At 37.6% G+C, this 16671-nt stretch overlaps 1 long non-coding RNA gene across 2 annotated transcripts; it reads left to right on the top strand.

The window, feature by feature from the left end:
* Window positions 1-415: 415 nt before the first annotated feature.
* LOC115283063 lies at window positions 416-14086 on the top strand. 2 transcript variants are annotated; one of them, XR_003904884.1, is made up of 3 exons: window positions 416-491; window positions 1495-1654; window positions 13887-14086. It is a non-coding gene; the product is annotated as an uncharacterized LOC115283063 (long non-coding RNA). The 2 variants fall into 2 exon arrangements; XR_003904885.1 differs by lacking the exon at window positions 416-491 and adding an exon at window positions 538-703.
* Window positions 14087-16671: the final 2585 nt, after the last annotated feature.

Here is a 16671-nt window from a genome sequence, read left to right as displayed (position 1 = left end):
ACATAAATTATCTCTTCTTCATTTCAACCACATCAAGTCCTGGCTAATATAAAAAATGGCTACCTGCAAAAAAGATGTACTGAAAGTGAGACATCCATCCTGAAGAATCTATGATATCCAACAGAAAAGTCACCATTATCTATCATGTCGAAGACTCAGATTTGGGGCATATTACAGCTGAAGCTTTAGAAGATTTGGTAGAAAAGTCAGATACTGGAGTCTGTTGGACCTTTTATTGTGTCCTTCAGTGTGGGGAAGACAAGTTAGCCTAACTGAATGGAGACAGAGAAGAACCATTTGGCTCACTTTTCACACGACAGCCAGTGATCCCAGACACGCTGATGTCAGAGAATCGTGCACCTGTTACGTTGCATGGGGCATATTCTCTTCTACATTCTAAATAAATGTGGGGCTCAGAAACCCAGATACCAAGAGTGCCAGAGGAATTGGCACAGCTGACCTCACCACCAAGCATCTGCTGCCAGGCAGAGGTAATAACGCCTCATTGCAAACCGCACTGATAGAATTGGCCACAGCCTAGGGGCAGACAGCAGATTAGTTCTGTGTCAGTCTCCCAATCAAGGCAGAAGCAGAAGCTGAGGCATAGAAAAAAGCTCGCAAGCCAAGTCCGTAAGGACACAGGCAAGCTCCCAGAGCCTGTTAGTTTCAGAGAGTGAATGAAGTAAAGAGAATCGGGAGAAAGGTATGGCTAAGCAGTATTCTGTCATTTGTTATGTGCCAACTGAACCTCACAAAATGAAAGCATCTCACATTTAAGTTGGGTTTTGAGAGGTCTGGACTGCCAGGAAACCTCAAACATGCCAAAATATGCATAAAATAGATCTCCACCAGCCCAAGGCAATCCCCTCACTTTCTATGCTCATCAAAGTAACTGGCTGATGAATCCATAAAGCATGCTCTCAGCTGTTCTGTAATATGGCAGCTACTAACCACTGCAGCTATTACATTTACATTTATTAACATGTAAAATATTTAAGACTTTGTTTCTCAGTCACACTAGTCTCATTTCAGGTGTACATGTGGTGAGTGACTAACATTCTGGTTAGTGCCAAAGAATACTCTGACATTCTTATCTGTTGGATAGTACTTCCATAGGAAACAAATTGCCAAATATCCTGAAGTGGGAAGATAATGGGAGACAACATGCAAAGTTCCCAGCCCAGGAGGCAGGATCAGGAATAACCACACTGACTCCTCAAACAATGCACTGCAGAGACAGGAAAGGTTGTCAGCCATGGGCCATAATCTTGGACCTTCTAGCTTCAACACTTAACAACACTATCCCAACCCAGTGGACCATGATACATGTTCTAGAGGGGCAACTGTTACAAGCTATTTTCCCTTTCCCTCTTTTTATAATTAGGAGATCATATTAGAAGTTCTTTTTTTAATGTTCTCCATGATTAAATTATTTGGTAGGTAATGCAAAGTCAGAAGGCAAAGGATAACAATATATAATTCTATCTAATACAGGAAAAGAAAAGGAACTGGCAACAAGAATTTAATCTAGCACAGAGAATGTAGGAAGACGAAAGGAGCAAGGAGTCTTACTGACCATTGTTACATCACCAAAATGAAGAGAAAGGGAATTCTACACCCTTCATTAATTGCAGGGTTACCTCCAGAGTTTTCTGTAAGTAGACCTCAGTGAGTCAGCACTTATGAATGGGCCTAGCCATTAGAGGAAGCAAATTCAAATAGAATCAATATCTAGAAAGATAGGTCTCCTGGAGAAAACAAAGACCAACTAGAACACACACACACACACACACACACACACACACACACACACAGAAAGTAAATAAAACAAAACAAAAAGAATAGAAAATACAAGATCTTTACAGAGATTTATTCAGAACAGAAAGTAAGTTTCTGGAAACATAGTTATATACTTATAATTTAAAATATGATTGATGTGGGGCATCTGGGTGGCTTAGTCAGGTGAGCATCCAACTCTGGAGTTTGGCTCAAGTCATGATCCCAGGGTTGTGGATCAAGCCCGGTGTCAGGCTCCACATTGGGCATGGAGCCTGCTTAAGACTCTCTCTCTCTCTCTCTCTCTCTCTCTCTCTCCCTCTCTCTCTCTGCTCCTTTCCCCTGCTCATCCTCTCTCTCTAAAACACACACACACACACACACACACACACACACACACACAAATAAAAGAAAATAAAATAAATGATAAAAGGAGAGAATATTCACTATTAAAATATGAGTTAGTGGCCCAGAAGGAAAATGAGAAGAAATACCTCAAAGAAGATAGCATAAATTTAAAAATAATGGAAACAATCAGGAAAAAGAATCAGATATTTGACTGCATTTGAAGGAAGACTCATTGACCAAAAACAAAACAAAACAAAAAGAATTACAGAAGAAGAAAAAAATAGATGGACAAAAGAATATTATCAAACAAATGCAGGAAGAAAACTTCTCCAAGTTGAAAAAGGACATGAATCGATAGCTTTAAAGGATATACCAAATTCCAAGAAGTTTTGATGATAGGAAAAAACCTATCTATATACATATTTTGTTAAAATTCCTGAATTCCAAGAATACTAAAAAATATCTAATGTTTCCAGAAGAAAAGTACAAAACAGTTACAAAGAAAAAAATTAGTTCTAGCATCATAATTTTGCAAATAAAAATACTTAAAAATATGTTTGTTTTTTTAATTTTTAAAGTTTATGTATTTATTTTGAGAGAAAGAGTTAGCAGGGGAGGAACAGAGATTGAGGGAGAGAGAGAATACCAAGCAGGCTCTGTGCTGTCAGCATGAAGCCCAATGTGGGGCTCAAACTCATGAACTGTGAGATCACTACCTGAGCCAAAAGCAACAGTTGGATACTTAACCAACTGAGCCACCCAGGTACCCCTCAAAATATGTTGTTGTTGTTGTTTTTAAGAAAATCCTACTCAGTCATTAATTTGGTCTATGAAGGTCAACTTTCTGGGTACTTCTTATGTTTAAGATTTTTTTTTCTGTTCCACTTGAGATGTAGTTTGGTTGTGTATAATATAGTTGGCTATAATTGGGTATAGTATAACTTTTGTTATATTATAACTAATCTAATTCTAAGTCCAATTATTTTTCTTACAACTTTCAAAGTTTTATCTCCACTGTTGTCTAGTTTCTATTTTACTGAAAATGCAACATAAAGAGTGATGTTACCAAGACAGGGAAGGAGATCCCTGCCACCATTCTCCCACAAAGAACAACAATTAGCTATCCTCAAACAACAATAGCTCTGGAAAGCCCAGGAATCCACTTAAGCCTTAGCTTCTCAAGAGCAAAACACTCATAAATAACTGCACAAAAATGGGTAGGAAAATAGTTCCTTTTGTCTGCATCATCCCATCCCCCAGGCAGGTGTGCTTAGTGCCAAGACAAAAAGTCCCCTCATTGGGAAAAGGAGAATGGGTTGAGTGACCAGCTTCTTCAGCTTTCAAGGGCACTGCACAGAGGATCTGTCTCAGTTTTATGTGACCTGGAGACCAGCTAGAATGTCTGGAGACTCACAGGGACAAGGAAAAGAGGGAGAGACTACCACTATCAGCCATGTGGTAGAATGGCCATGGTTCCCAGTAGTTTACTCTGCAGAGGACCCCAGAAACCTTTGCCACTCAAGACTCCAACAGCCCTTGTGGGTGCTGTGGACTCCCACAACTCACATCACTGAAGACCTTGTTGTAGAACTCAGTAGATTGCTCTACAAGGGAACTCCAGAAGCTTTTGCCATTGAGGAAACCAATGATCAGCAGAGCTGCTGCAGACTTCCTGCAGATTTTACCACTGAGAAACCCATAAGTGTTTTGCTTTTTATTTTTTGATTTTTGTGGGGTTTTTTTTGCATTCACAGATTCCAGCTGCCTGAGTGAGTACCCATCAACCCCTCACACAAACACTGCCTGCCAGAGCTCCTCTAGCCAGTGCTGGGTACCCTAGGCCCTGGAATTCATGTCAGCAACCTTGACTACACAGGTACTCGGTGTTACTCCTGGCCTCTATGGCCAACCGCCACTGCCATGAATGCACCTGCAGCTAGCCCCTGCAATCACATGAGGGCACACCAATAGCCCAGGCCCCCCAGCTGGTCAAGCACCCAGGGCCAGCCTCAATTCCTGCCATTGGCCTTCTTAACTGTGAGGTATTCCTGCAGCTGTTTTTTGCAGCAGTATGCCACCAGGCCCAACTCCTGTCACGTAGCCTCCACTGCCATGCACACATCTATGTTTAACTCCTACAGCTGTCATGCTGACAGCCAATGTGATCATAGCTGCATATACACCAGGACCTGGTCCCAAGCACTTTCACAGGACTATACCATCACACATGCCTGCAGCTAGCTCCTGCCACCTCACAAGTGCACACCAATAACCTGGGCCTCCCCAGCTTCTCATGTGCCCAAATTTGGCCCTGACCTCCACCACTCACCCTGGCACTCACCACTGTGCAAGTGCATGCATCCAGTCCCTGCCACAATATAGGCACCTGCAGCCAGTACACACAGTTAAGTGTATACATATCACAGGCTCCAGCTACCAGTGCCACTTGTCCCATTCCCTTGTCACTGGAACTGGAGGTGACACTCCAGTGGGCCTCAATAACACTTGCAGCACCATGGACCTGCTGCAACTCTCACTACTAGAAATAGCATAGTCATCAATGTCATGGACCATAGTTGCCTAAGCCAACAAGACACTATGCCCTTTCAAACCCAAAGCCAACATTTCCCCCATACATGGCACCCCACACCACTAGATTTGGGGCAACAGCACACTCCAATGTTCCCCTCTCCACAGGTTAAGGTCTTTTCTTTCCAAAACCAATCCATAAAATCTGGAAGAGGTGACTATTTCATCAAATGTGCAGGCAACTACACAAAGGTATTGGGATCATGAAGAATAAAAAAAAAAAATGACAACACCAAAGGAACATAACAAACTTCCAGTAACTAATTCCAAAGAAATGGAGATCCATGAATTGCCTCACAAACATTCAAAACAATTGATCAAAAATAGCTCAGGCTGTCATCCAAAATAGAAGGAGAGATAAAATGTTTCCTGGACAAATAGAAACTAAAGGATTTTGTGACCACTAAACCAGCCCTGCAAGAAATTTTAAGGGGGAATCTATGAGGGATGAAAAGATGAAACAAAACAAAAACTCAAAAGCAAGACTAGAAAGGACCAGAGAACACTATCAAAACTCCAACTCTACAAGCAACATAATGGCAATAAATCATATCTTTCAGTACTCATTTTAAATCTCAATGGACTAAATGCTCCAATCAAAAGACATAGGGTAAGAGAATCAATAAGAAAACAAGATCCATCTATATGCTGTTTACAAGAAACGCATTTTAGACCTAAAAACACTTTTAGATTGAGTAAGGAGATACAGAACCATCTATCATGCTAATGGTTGCCAAAAGAAAGCCAGAGTGGCCATACTTATATCAGATAATCTAGATTTAAAAATAAAGACTGTAACAAGAGATGAAGAGGACATTAAGGGGTATATCCACCAAGAAGATCTAACAATTGTAAACATTTATGCTCCAAACATGAAATCACCCAAATATGTAAATCAATTAATCACAAACATACAGAAATTCACTGATAGGAATAACATAATTGTAGGGGATTTTGACACCCCACTTACAGCATTGTAAAAAAATGGATTTGAATGACACACTGGACCAGATGGACTTAACAGATATATTCAGAACATTTCATCCAAAAGCAGCAGAATACACATTCTTTTCAAGTGCACATGGAACATTCTCCAGAATAGATCACATACTGGGACACAAATCAGCCTTCAACAAGTACAAAAAGATTGAGTTCATAACTGTGCATATTTTCAGACCACAATGCTATGAAACTTAAAATCAACCACAAGAAAAAACTTGGAAAGACAGCAAATAGTTGGATACTAAAGAACATCCTAATAAAGAATGAATAGGCTAACCAAGAAGTTAAAGAGGAAATAAAAAAGTACATGGAACCCAATGAAAATGATAACATCATACCCCAAAACCTCTGGGATGCAGCAAAAGTGGTCATAGTAAGAGAGAAGTATATAGCAATCCAGGCCTTCCTAAAGAAGGAAGAAAGTTCTCAGATGTACAACCTAACCTCACACCTTAAAAAGCTGTAAAAAAAAAAAAAGCAAATAAACCCCTAACCAGCAGAAGGTAGGAAATAATAAAGATTATAGCAGAAATCAAGGCATTGAAACCAAAAAAAAAAAACAACCCCCAAAAAAACACAACCCCCCCCAAAAAAACCCAGTAGAATAGATCAGTGAAACCAGGAACTGGTTCTTTGAAAGAATTAACAAAATTTACAAACCACTAGCCAGTCTGATCAAAAAGAAAAAGAAAAGGACTCAAATAAATAAAATTAAGAATGAAAGAGGAAAGATCACAACCAACACTGCAGAAATACAAACAATAGTAAGAGAATATTATGAGCAATTATATGCCAATAAATTAGGCAATCTGGAAGAAATGGACAAATTCCTAGAAACATACAAACTACCAAAACTAAAACAAGAAGAAATAGAAAATTTGAACAGACCATACCAGTAAAGAAATCAAATTAGTAATCAAAAATTTCCCAAAAAACAAGAATCCAGGGCTAGATGACTTTCCAGGGGAATTCTACCAAACATTTAAAGAAGAGTTAACACCTATTCTTTGAAGCTGTTCCAAAAAACAGAAATGGAAGGAAAACTTCCAAACTCTTTCTGTGAATCCAGCATTACCTTGATTCCAAAACCAGATGAGCCCACTAAAAACAAGAACTACAAACCAATTTCCCTCAAGAACATGGATACAAAAATCCTCAACAAGATACTAGCCAACTGATCCAACAATGCAGTAAAAAAATTATTCACCATGACCAAGAGGGATTTGTACCCTGGATGCAGGGCTGGTTCAATATCTGCAAAATAATCAATGTAATACATCACATCTGTAAAACAAAGGACAAGAACCACATGATCCTCCCAATAGATGCAGAGAAAGCATTTGATGAAATAGAGCATCCTTTCTTGATAAAAACCCTTAAGAAGGTAGGAATAGAAAGACCATATCTCAAAGTCCTAAAACCCCTACATAAGGGGCACCTGGGTGGCTCATTTGGTTGAGCATCTGACTTTGGCTCAGGTCATGATCTCACACTTGTGAGTTCGAGCCCCATATCGGGTTCTGTGCTGACAGCTCAGAGCCTGGAGCCTGCTTTGAATTCTGTCTCCTTCTCTCTCTCTCTCTCTCTCTCTCTCTCTCTCTCTCTCTCTCTCTCTGCCCTCCCCAACGTGCACTCTGTTTCTTTCTCTCTCAAAAATAAATAAATATAATTTAAAATATTTTTTAAAAGCTGTATGAAAGGCACACCACTAATGTCATCCTTAATGGGGGAAAAACTGAGAGCTTTCCCTGTAAGGTCAGGAACACGATAGAGATGTCCATTCTTGCCACTGTTATTTGACATAGTATTAGAAGTTCTAGCCTCAGCAATCAGACAACACAAAAAAAATAAAAGGCATCCAAATCAGCAAGGAGGAAGTCAAATTTCACTCTTCACATACAACATGATACTATATAGAGAAAACCCAAAAAATTCCACTGAAAAACTGTTAGAACTGATCCACTAATTCAACAAAGTTGCAGTATATAAAATCAATGCACAGAAATTGGTTGCATTCTTCTACAGCAATAATGAAGCAATAGAAAGAAATCAGGGAATCAATCCCATTTAAAATTACACTAAATACCATAACATACCTAGGAAGAAATCTAATCAAAGAGGTAAAAAATTTATATATTGAAAACTATAGAAAGTTTATGAAATAAACTGAAGAATACACAAAATAATGGAAATATATTCCATGCTCCTGGACTGGAAGAACAAATATTGTTAAAATGTTGATACTACCCAAAGCAATCTATATATTCAATGCAATCCCTATCAAAATAACAGCAGCATCCTTCACAGAGATAGAACAAACAATCCTAAAATTTGTATGGAACCAGAAAAGACCCTGGATAGCCAAAGCAATCCTGAAAAAGAAAACCAAAGCTAAAGGCATCACAATCCCAGATTTTAAGATGATGTACTACAAAGCTGTGATCATCACGACAGAATGGTACTGGCACAAAAACAGACACTCAAACCAGTAGAACAGAATAGAGAACCCAGAAATGGACCCACAAACGTATGGCCAACCGATCTTTGACAAAGCAGGAAAGAACATCCAATGAAATAAAGACAGTCTCTTCAGCTAATGGTGCTGGGAAAACTGAACAGTGACATGCAGAAAAATGAACCTGGACCACTTTCTTACACAACACACAAAAATAAACTCAAAATGGATGGAAGACCTAAATGTAAGACAGGAAGCCATCAAAATCCTAGAGGAAAAAGCTAGCAAAAACCTCTTTGACCTTGGCTGCAGCAACTTCTTACTCAACACAGCTCTGGAGGCAAGGGAAACAAAAGCAAAAATGAACTATTAGGATCTCGTCAAAATAAAAAGCTTCTGCACAGCAAAGGAAACAATCAGCAAAACTAAAAGGCAACCAATGAAATGGGAGAAGATATTTGCAAATGACATATCAGAAAAAGGGTTAGTATCCAAAATCTATAAAGAACTTATTAAACTCAATACCCAATAAACAAATAATTGGTGAAGAAATGGGCAAAAGAAACAAACAGACACTTCTCCAAAGAAGACATCCAGATGGCTAACAGACACATGAAAAAATGCTCAACATCACTCATCATCAGAGAAATACAAATTGAAACCACAATGAGACACCACCTCACACCTGTCAGAATGGCTAACACAGGAAACAACAGGTGGCGAGGATATGGAAAAAGGGGAACCTTCTTACACTGTTGGTGGGAATGTAAACTGGCGCAGCCACTTTGGAAAACAGTATGAAGTTTTCTCAAATAGTCAAAAATAGAATTACCCTATGACCCAGCAATTGTATTACTAGGTATTTACCCGAACTATATACGAAAATACTAACTCAATGGGATACATAAATCCCAATGGTTATAGAAGTATTATCAACAATAGCTAAACTATAGAAAGAGCCCAAATGTCCATCAACTGATGAATGGATAAAGAATATATGGTATGTGTACACAATGGAATATTACTCAGCCATAGAAAGAATAAGATCTTGCCATTTGCAACCATGTGGATGGAGCTAGAGAGTATTATGCTAAGTGAAGTAAGTCAGTAGGAGAAAGACAAACACTGTATGATTTCATTCATATGTGGAATTGAAGAAACAAAACAAACATGGTAGTGAGAGACAGAGGCAAACCAAGAAATAGACTCTTAACTATAGAGAAAAAACCGAGGGTTATTGGATGTAATTGATGAATCACTAAATTCTACACCTGAAACTAATATTGCACTGCATGTTACCTAGCTGAAATTAAAATAAAAATTGGGGGAGACGTGGAAGGAAATAAGAAAAGAGATGAAGATCCTGAGACAAGTTTTAGAAGAAATAAAATGGAGAAGCAACAAATACATAATTGGCGCATTGTATGAGAAAACAAGAAACCACCGTGAAACCAAATCAAAATTTGAGAATAAAAAATGTGACATGATTAGAGACTTAAATCTTCATATTGAAGCTCACACTATGAGGCTAACTTAATACATACACCTATACAGGACAAATTAACTGGGGTTATATGTAAGGCTTGAAGCCTTAAAGGAATTCCCACAAAGCTCCTTTGATTCAGCATTATGACTGTAATCCACTCACTTTCTTCTCCAACATGGATTCCTAAAATGGGAAGACTGAGGTTTCTCAACAATGTGACAATGTGACATGCTACTTTGTTATTATAGAGGTCAGCAGAAGAGACACTTCATGCAGATCCTCAAATTAGGCAAAAGTGATCTTTTTTTTCCTTAGAATATCTTATTTTCTATTCTTTTGAATTATTCCATCCACATGTGAAAACAATTTTCTTACAAAATTTTGAACTCATTTATTTGGCTGCTTTTAATTTAGACACAAACCAAAGGCCATATGTTTTTATGGCTTTTCTGACACATTTATTGCTCACCACTAAAGAAAAACATAGCTCCATGAATTTTATATTTCATGAGAATGTACTCTTTAATTCAAACTATTGCTTTAAAATTTTTGAGCAATGTTATAAATAAAAAGTTTATAATAAGAGATGCTACATTGCAGATATAGTAATTTATCCAGGCTTTATTAAACAAAAATTGATTTATGATAGGGCTGTGTGATTTTGACAACTGTAGTTAGAAACTCCACTGGGGTCATCCTTATCATTTAAGTTTCCAAGAGAGTTGTTTTCTGGTTTTTGTTTTTAATAGCTTTATTTATTTGTTTACTTGTAATTTTATTTATTTATTTATTTACTTTTTTTTTCAGTTGGAAAAGTGCGACACTCAGATTCAATGCCTCATCCAATCAGAAAGGCATGCCCTGGTTAGGATACTAATGTGGATCAATGAAAGAAAAGTAAAAGATTGAAGGATTTTAATTGACCACATCAAGGTCCAAGTATCTTTGCTATAAAGTCAATTGAAGCTGAACTAGAAATCCAATATTGTGTTTCACTTAAAAGTTGACTGAATTAAAGTGATGAGAAATTTAATGAGTTGCTAAGTGAAAATGTCAACAAATCAGTTATGGCAAATTTAACTTTGTTAAAGCCATACTACGATACTAAGGTAATATTTCTGAGTCAAGAAGTGTTGCTTCAAAAGCACTGTCCTAGTGATACTCAGATCGTGTACATCTGTAACGCGCCTTTATAGCAATTGTCCTTCATCCTAACTCCCTAACTTCCGTCTCCCTCCCCTTATCTTCTAAATTCTGTGATTAGTAGTGAGCATAAGGGGATATGTGGTGAGCTAATGCTAATTCTTGTTGAATTTTTAAGAAATATTTGGCAAACTTTGATGGTTTCCTACAGCATAAAGGTTGTCTTTCCTTAATAAAATGTCAAATGCTCTAGAGTTTACTTTTCTCTTTCATACATATATTAGAAATTAAGTCCCAGATTGATTACCTTTCTTACCTAGACAAGTAATTGAAAATTTAAAATTCGGATTTTTTTCAGGTTTCTCTCATGGTTTCTAATATGGATGTTGATGTGTCCAAGACCAACCAGTGTTACAGGACATTACCACAGAAAAATGAAACCATTTTTCCTTCTTAAGAGTTAACAAAATATAGCAAGATTCGTATGTCCTAAAGAAAATTCACTTTACTTTAATATTTGTTATAAAGTTTTATTATTTTATTTATATTGAGAGAGACAGAGATAGTGTGAGTGTGGAAGGGGCAGAGAGAGGGAGAGAGAGAGGTATTCCGAAGGAGGTTCTGCATTGTCAGCACACAGCCTGATGCAGGCTTGAACTCACAAACCGTGAGATCATGACCTAGGCCAAAACCAAGAGTTGGATGCTTAACTGACTGAGCCACCCAGGTGCCCCAAAAAATCACTTTAAAGGAAGAAAAAAGGAAAAATCTCTGGCTCAAAGCTTATTTGTTTGGAATTTATACTGCCTTGCTTTCCAAGTTTGTATTTTGAGAATTGAAAGAAAATTATTCCATAGTGTCTAAACTAAATAATAAACTTGTAGCTGCACATAATTATTGAACTAATTTATTACAATTTAATTAGGACAGTTACAGGTTTTTTTTATGTCTTTTATTTATTTTTGAGAGACAGAGAGAGACAGCACGAGCAGGGGAGGGTCAGAGAGAGAGGGAGACACAGAATCCGAAGCAGGCTCCAGGCTCTGAGCTAGCTGTCAGCACAGAGCCCGACGCGGGGCTCGAACCCAAGAACTGTGAGATCATGACCTGAGCCGAAGCCGGCTGCTTAACCGACTGAGCCACCCAGGTGCCCCGACAGTTACAGTTTGATGCCACATTTGTCCCACAGTTTCTGCTCTGAGGAAGTTAAAAATGGGTCACACCATTTTAATTCTCACCCCAAACACTGAATCAGTTGCTCATTTACTCATATAGAACTTGTCTCTGTGTTCTGAAGAAAGAATCTCAATGTGTTCATACTGCACACACATAATAAATAATATTTAGAATTTGAGATTCAAGATCACTCAGATATTTCAAAGAAATCCAACCTTACATGGAGAACTTAAACAGTATATGCAATCTCTGAAGACCATATAGTAGTTTATTTGATGTAAAATAAATGGAAATGTTAAAAATAATAGAAACAAAAATTTTGGCTGGTCGTAGTCTCTTGATGTCCTGCAACTTTAGACACTCTTGTCTCAAATGAAAGAATATATATATATATATCAGTGTGTGTGCATGTTTGTTTGTAAATCTTAGCCTACATCTGAGATAGCTATAGTTTTAGCAAAATCTGATACAATCATGTATGTAGATATCATCCAGAGACAAATTATACTTCATAGTCTAAACCTGTATATCTTCTCTAGGTCAGCAATTTCACAAATGCTTTTAAGCTAAGAGAGGACTATTATAATGAAGACCCATCCATAGCACTCAATCCATAGACATTACTGAGTACATTCACCTAACATACAGAATGTACTGAGTTCCATATGATGGTGACAGTGGAGAAAAAGAAGTGCTTATACTCTAAATAAGACACAGAAAAAGACATTAAGTAATAGATTCAAGTATAAAACTCTATTGTATTCAAGGTAAAGTTAAGATCAATGGTTTGGATTACTAGTCTAGGGACACATATACTCAATCTCCAATTAATTCTAAGTGTATAAAAATGTTTATTATAATACCTTAAATACCTAAGCATGTCAGCCTATGGTACACTTCAGCCTTTTATAGATTAGAATCTTAGGCATCCTCTTTTATCACTAAGAGAAACTTGACTGATGCAATAGCCTGATCATACATATGTAGTTCACTCACCTACATAGTGAGGCAATTAGCAGGCCAGACAGCAGTCCTGCTGACTGAGAAGACCAGCATCTCAAGCATATGAATGGTTTGTAATAAAGAGGAATTTTAAAAATTATCTTATTAATTTATCTCAACATATTCTCTCCAGATTTGTTCAATCTAACTTACCAATGGCCATTCTCAGTTACTGGTGCAATGGTGGTAAGCATTTCTGTATTTAAATAGGAAAGAATGGATAATCTAGACATATTTATATTTACCTATAGAATTTTTAAATCTTTAGAATTATAGATATAGCAAATTGATCTTAATTTTACTGATCCATAGTTGAATTAACTTGGAAATGTTGGATTAAAAAAAGTTCTAGGGGGGCACCTGGATGGCTCAGTTGGTTAAGCCTCCAACTTCGGCTCAGGTCAGATCTCACGTTCGTGGGTTCGAGCCCTGCATCAGGCTCTGTGCTGACAGCTAGCTCAGAGCCTGGAGCCCGCTTCCGGCTCTGTGTCTCCTTCTCTCTCTGCCCCTCACCCTCTCATGCTCTGTCTCTCTCTGTAGCAAAAATAAATAAAACATTAAAAAAAAAGTTTTAAAAAAGTTCTAGGTAACATGGACTGACGGCATTCTAGCAAATAGAAATATAACTCATTTGGGAGCAAGGTGGTTATAAATCATTCATAAAGTTGCAAATTCTTAATTTAATATTCTTTAAAATTCTAAATAAAACATTAATATTTCACACCCTGAAAAGTATGAAATTTTCTGCTTATTCTCAAGGTCACCTTATGTTAGAAACACAAACAACATAGATGGCCTAGCCTAGCATTTCTCAAAGTATGTTCTATGGTCCCTTGTAACACTCTGAAAGAATATTCAGTGGTTAATTTGTTTGAGAAACTTCACATAACCTACTTCTCTGTGTTGTAGGTTTATACAATAGGAGACATATCAAAAGAATGGCAAATCTTGTAATGAGGAAATCTATGAATTAGAGCATGATTGTTTAAAAGACCATGGGCTCTGGAACTAAACAGAATGACGTGGAAACCTAGCAGTGCTTCTTAGATTTGTGAACTTGAGAAAGTTACTTATCTCTCTGTGTCAGTTTTCTTAAATAAAGATTATAAAAATGCCAGCTTCAAACAATATTCTTTTTAGAATTTAAATGAGTTAATATATATATTAGATATGGATATAAACATTATATATCATTATATATCTATATAAATCTATCTATATCTATATCTATATAAACTATATAGATAATACCTAACTATATCTATATCTATCAATCTATATAAAAACACATGTCTGGCACATCATAAATATGGCAGAACATTTTAATTGGTATTTTTTCCAATTTAACTGGCCACCTGTATGTATATGTGCATGTGTCTGCACCTCTTTTTCTTATTTTCTGCACCTTTTAGTAACCCAAAGAATATGGACTTGTCTAAGACCTAAAATTTTAAAGAAAGAACAACAACGCTCACAGAAGTCCAGTCTCATTTATGGGGGTTCATAGGGAGTATTTGACAGGCCGTGTGAGAACCTGTACCTCATCCCTGTCCCGTCAGAAATCTTTGATGCATGCTGGCTTTTCAAGTAGGTGTCTTCTAGACTAAAGCACCTTTCTGGTTCCATGTTTTCCTGTTCCCTATAGACAGTCAGTTGGTCTTTACTGAGTTCATTTTCCTTCAAATGTCAAAACATCATTATTTTTGAGATTTAGGGCAATATCATGAAGTTTCAGGAAGCATTCAAAATCTTCCCCAGGGGCACCTGGGTGGCTCAGTTGGTTAAGCCTCCGACTTCAGCTCACATCATGATTTCATGGTTCGTGGGTTTGAGCCCCACATCAGGCTCTGTGCTGACAGCTCAGAGCCTGGAGCCTGCTTCTGATTCTGTGTCCCCCTCTCTCTCTGCCTCTCCTTGCTCATGTTCTGTCTCTCTCTGTCTCAAAAATAAATAAAACATTTACAAAAATTTTTTAAAAATCTTCCCCAAAATTGTCTTAATAAATTGGCCATATTGTTTAGCAACTGGAAAAAAAAAGTTGTGTGTATAAACTTTGCAAAAAAATCTAATCTTTAAATTACAAATGCATTTGGAGGGAAAAGAAATCCAAGTTTTCTCTGTGAAGAAATAACAAAAAAATAGAAGGACCATTGATGTAATGGTTTTCTTTTTTTAATTTGTACTTATTTTTTTAATTTTTTTTGATGTTTCCTCAAAGTCTCACTGCTTTTTTTTCTTTTTGATATTGTAACTGCTTCTAGTGTACCTGAGAACCAGGCTTCAAATAAAGCTGCAGGTTTGAATGGAAACAAAGAAAATTGTTGCCCTGGCAACTGGAACTACATAAAATCCCCACACATAACTTCCATCTTGGGCAATTCGCTACTAATTCTGTAGGTTTGCACCTAGATAGCAGGGACAATGGAGCTCTGCCCTTGGACTTTTTCAATAAGAGAATTCATTGAAATTCTCACTAAAATTAAGCGGTTTCATGTGGGAATATAGTGGCATACCTCAGATATCTATTCTAAATACGAAAATGTAGACTTGCACAAATGAATCACATTTGGCCATATGGCCAATTCTAGGTAAACATCTGTTCCTTCTTGTTGTTGTTGTTGTTTTCTTTTGAATGGAAACCGTGTTTGGGGAACCTGACACTTTAGGCTGTAATGAATGAAATTTGTGAGCCTGGAAAACCCACCATATGTCTTCCACTCCTAAGCATCCTTTTTGACTTCAGCTCTTAAACATGCCCACTTAGGGCATGTGATGGGAAAAAAATCATCTTCAGATCGAAAAATGAAAGAATACAAATTCTCATCCTTCTATGATATAGGAGCTTGCATTATCACTTAAATTAGAAGAAGAATAAATTCTAAAATTCAGACAAGCCCCTCACTCCACAATCAATTGTGAGCCACTGACTAGAGGCAGTTCATTCACTGATTCATTTGTCCTTAAAAGAAAAATGAAGTGGGCATGCCTCTTATGTTTGCTGCATTAGAGGTTCAAAATAATGCAGTATAAGGCCCTTGGGGAGCTCGAAGTTCAGGTGTGAAATGAGGCAAGCCATAAACATGAAGAACACTAAAGATTTTAGGACCTTCAGTCATCTATGAATGGTTTGAGTTTCAATGCCAGAAATCTAGAGAATCACCCTCTCTGTAGCCCACTGCATCAATATCCTTTCACTTCAGCCTCTTCAGCAATATTTGAATTGGTTCCTTCTTCTCTCATCTTTTTCCCTCCACCTGCAGGTCCTTCCCCTTATTTTCATAAGTCAGCACAACCTTGTGCTCCTGCTGTGGACTACATATCACGCTAGGTTCTGGGGACAAAAACAAGGGGGTGGGGATGTGGAATTTATAATCTACTGGGCAAAGCAGACATTAAAATATCAATCATCACAACTAGTTATATTATTACACAAATAGTTTACCCAGTACTGCTGCAGAGCAGCCACACTGAATTACTAGCATTTATAAAATGAGTCATTCTTGGGGGTGGAACCAAGATGGCGGAGAGGAAGGGAGCTCTGTAAACTCTGTCCGCACCATTTATTGAACTGAGAAGGATATTACACTCATCTGCGAGAGTGGAAGGAGAAAATACGAACTCCAGAAGGAATAGAACCTCAAGGATATCTGAGTGAGTGGGGGCGAACGGGGGAGATCCGAGGATGGGCCAGCCC

Source organism: Suricata suricatta, chromosome 17 (assembly GCF_006229205.1).
Source record: "Suricata suricatta isolate VVHF042 chromosome 17, meerkat_22Aug2017_6uvM2_HiC, whole genome shotgun sequence".
Classification (NCBI taxonomy): Eukaryota; Metazoa; Chordata; class Mammalia; order Carnivora; family Herpestidae; genus Suricata; species Suricata suricatta.
Note: the sequence above shows the minus strand (reverse complement) of the source record. Positions and strands in the feature narration are given on the sequence as shown.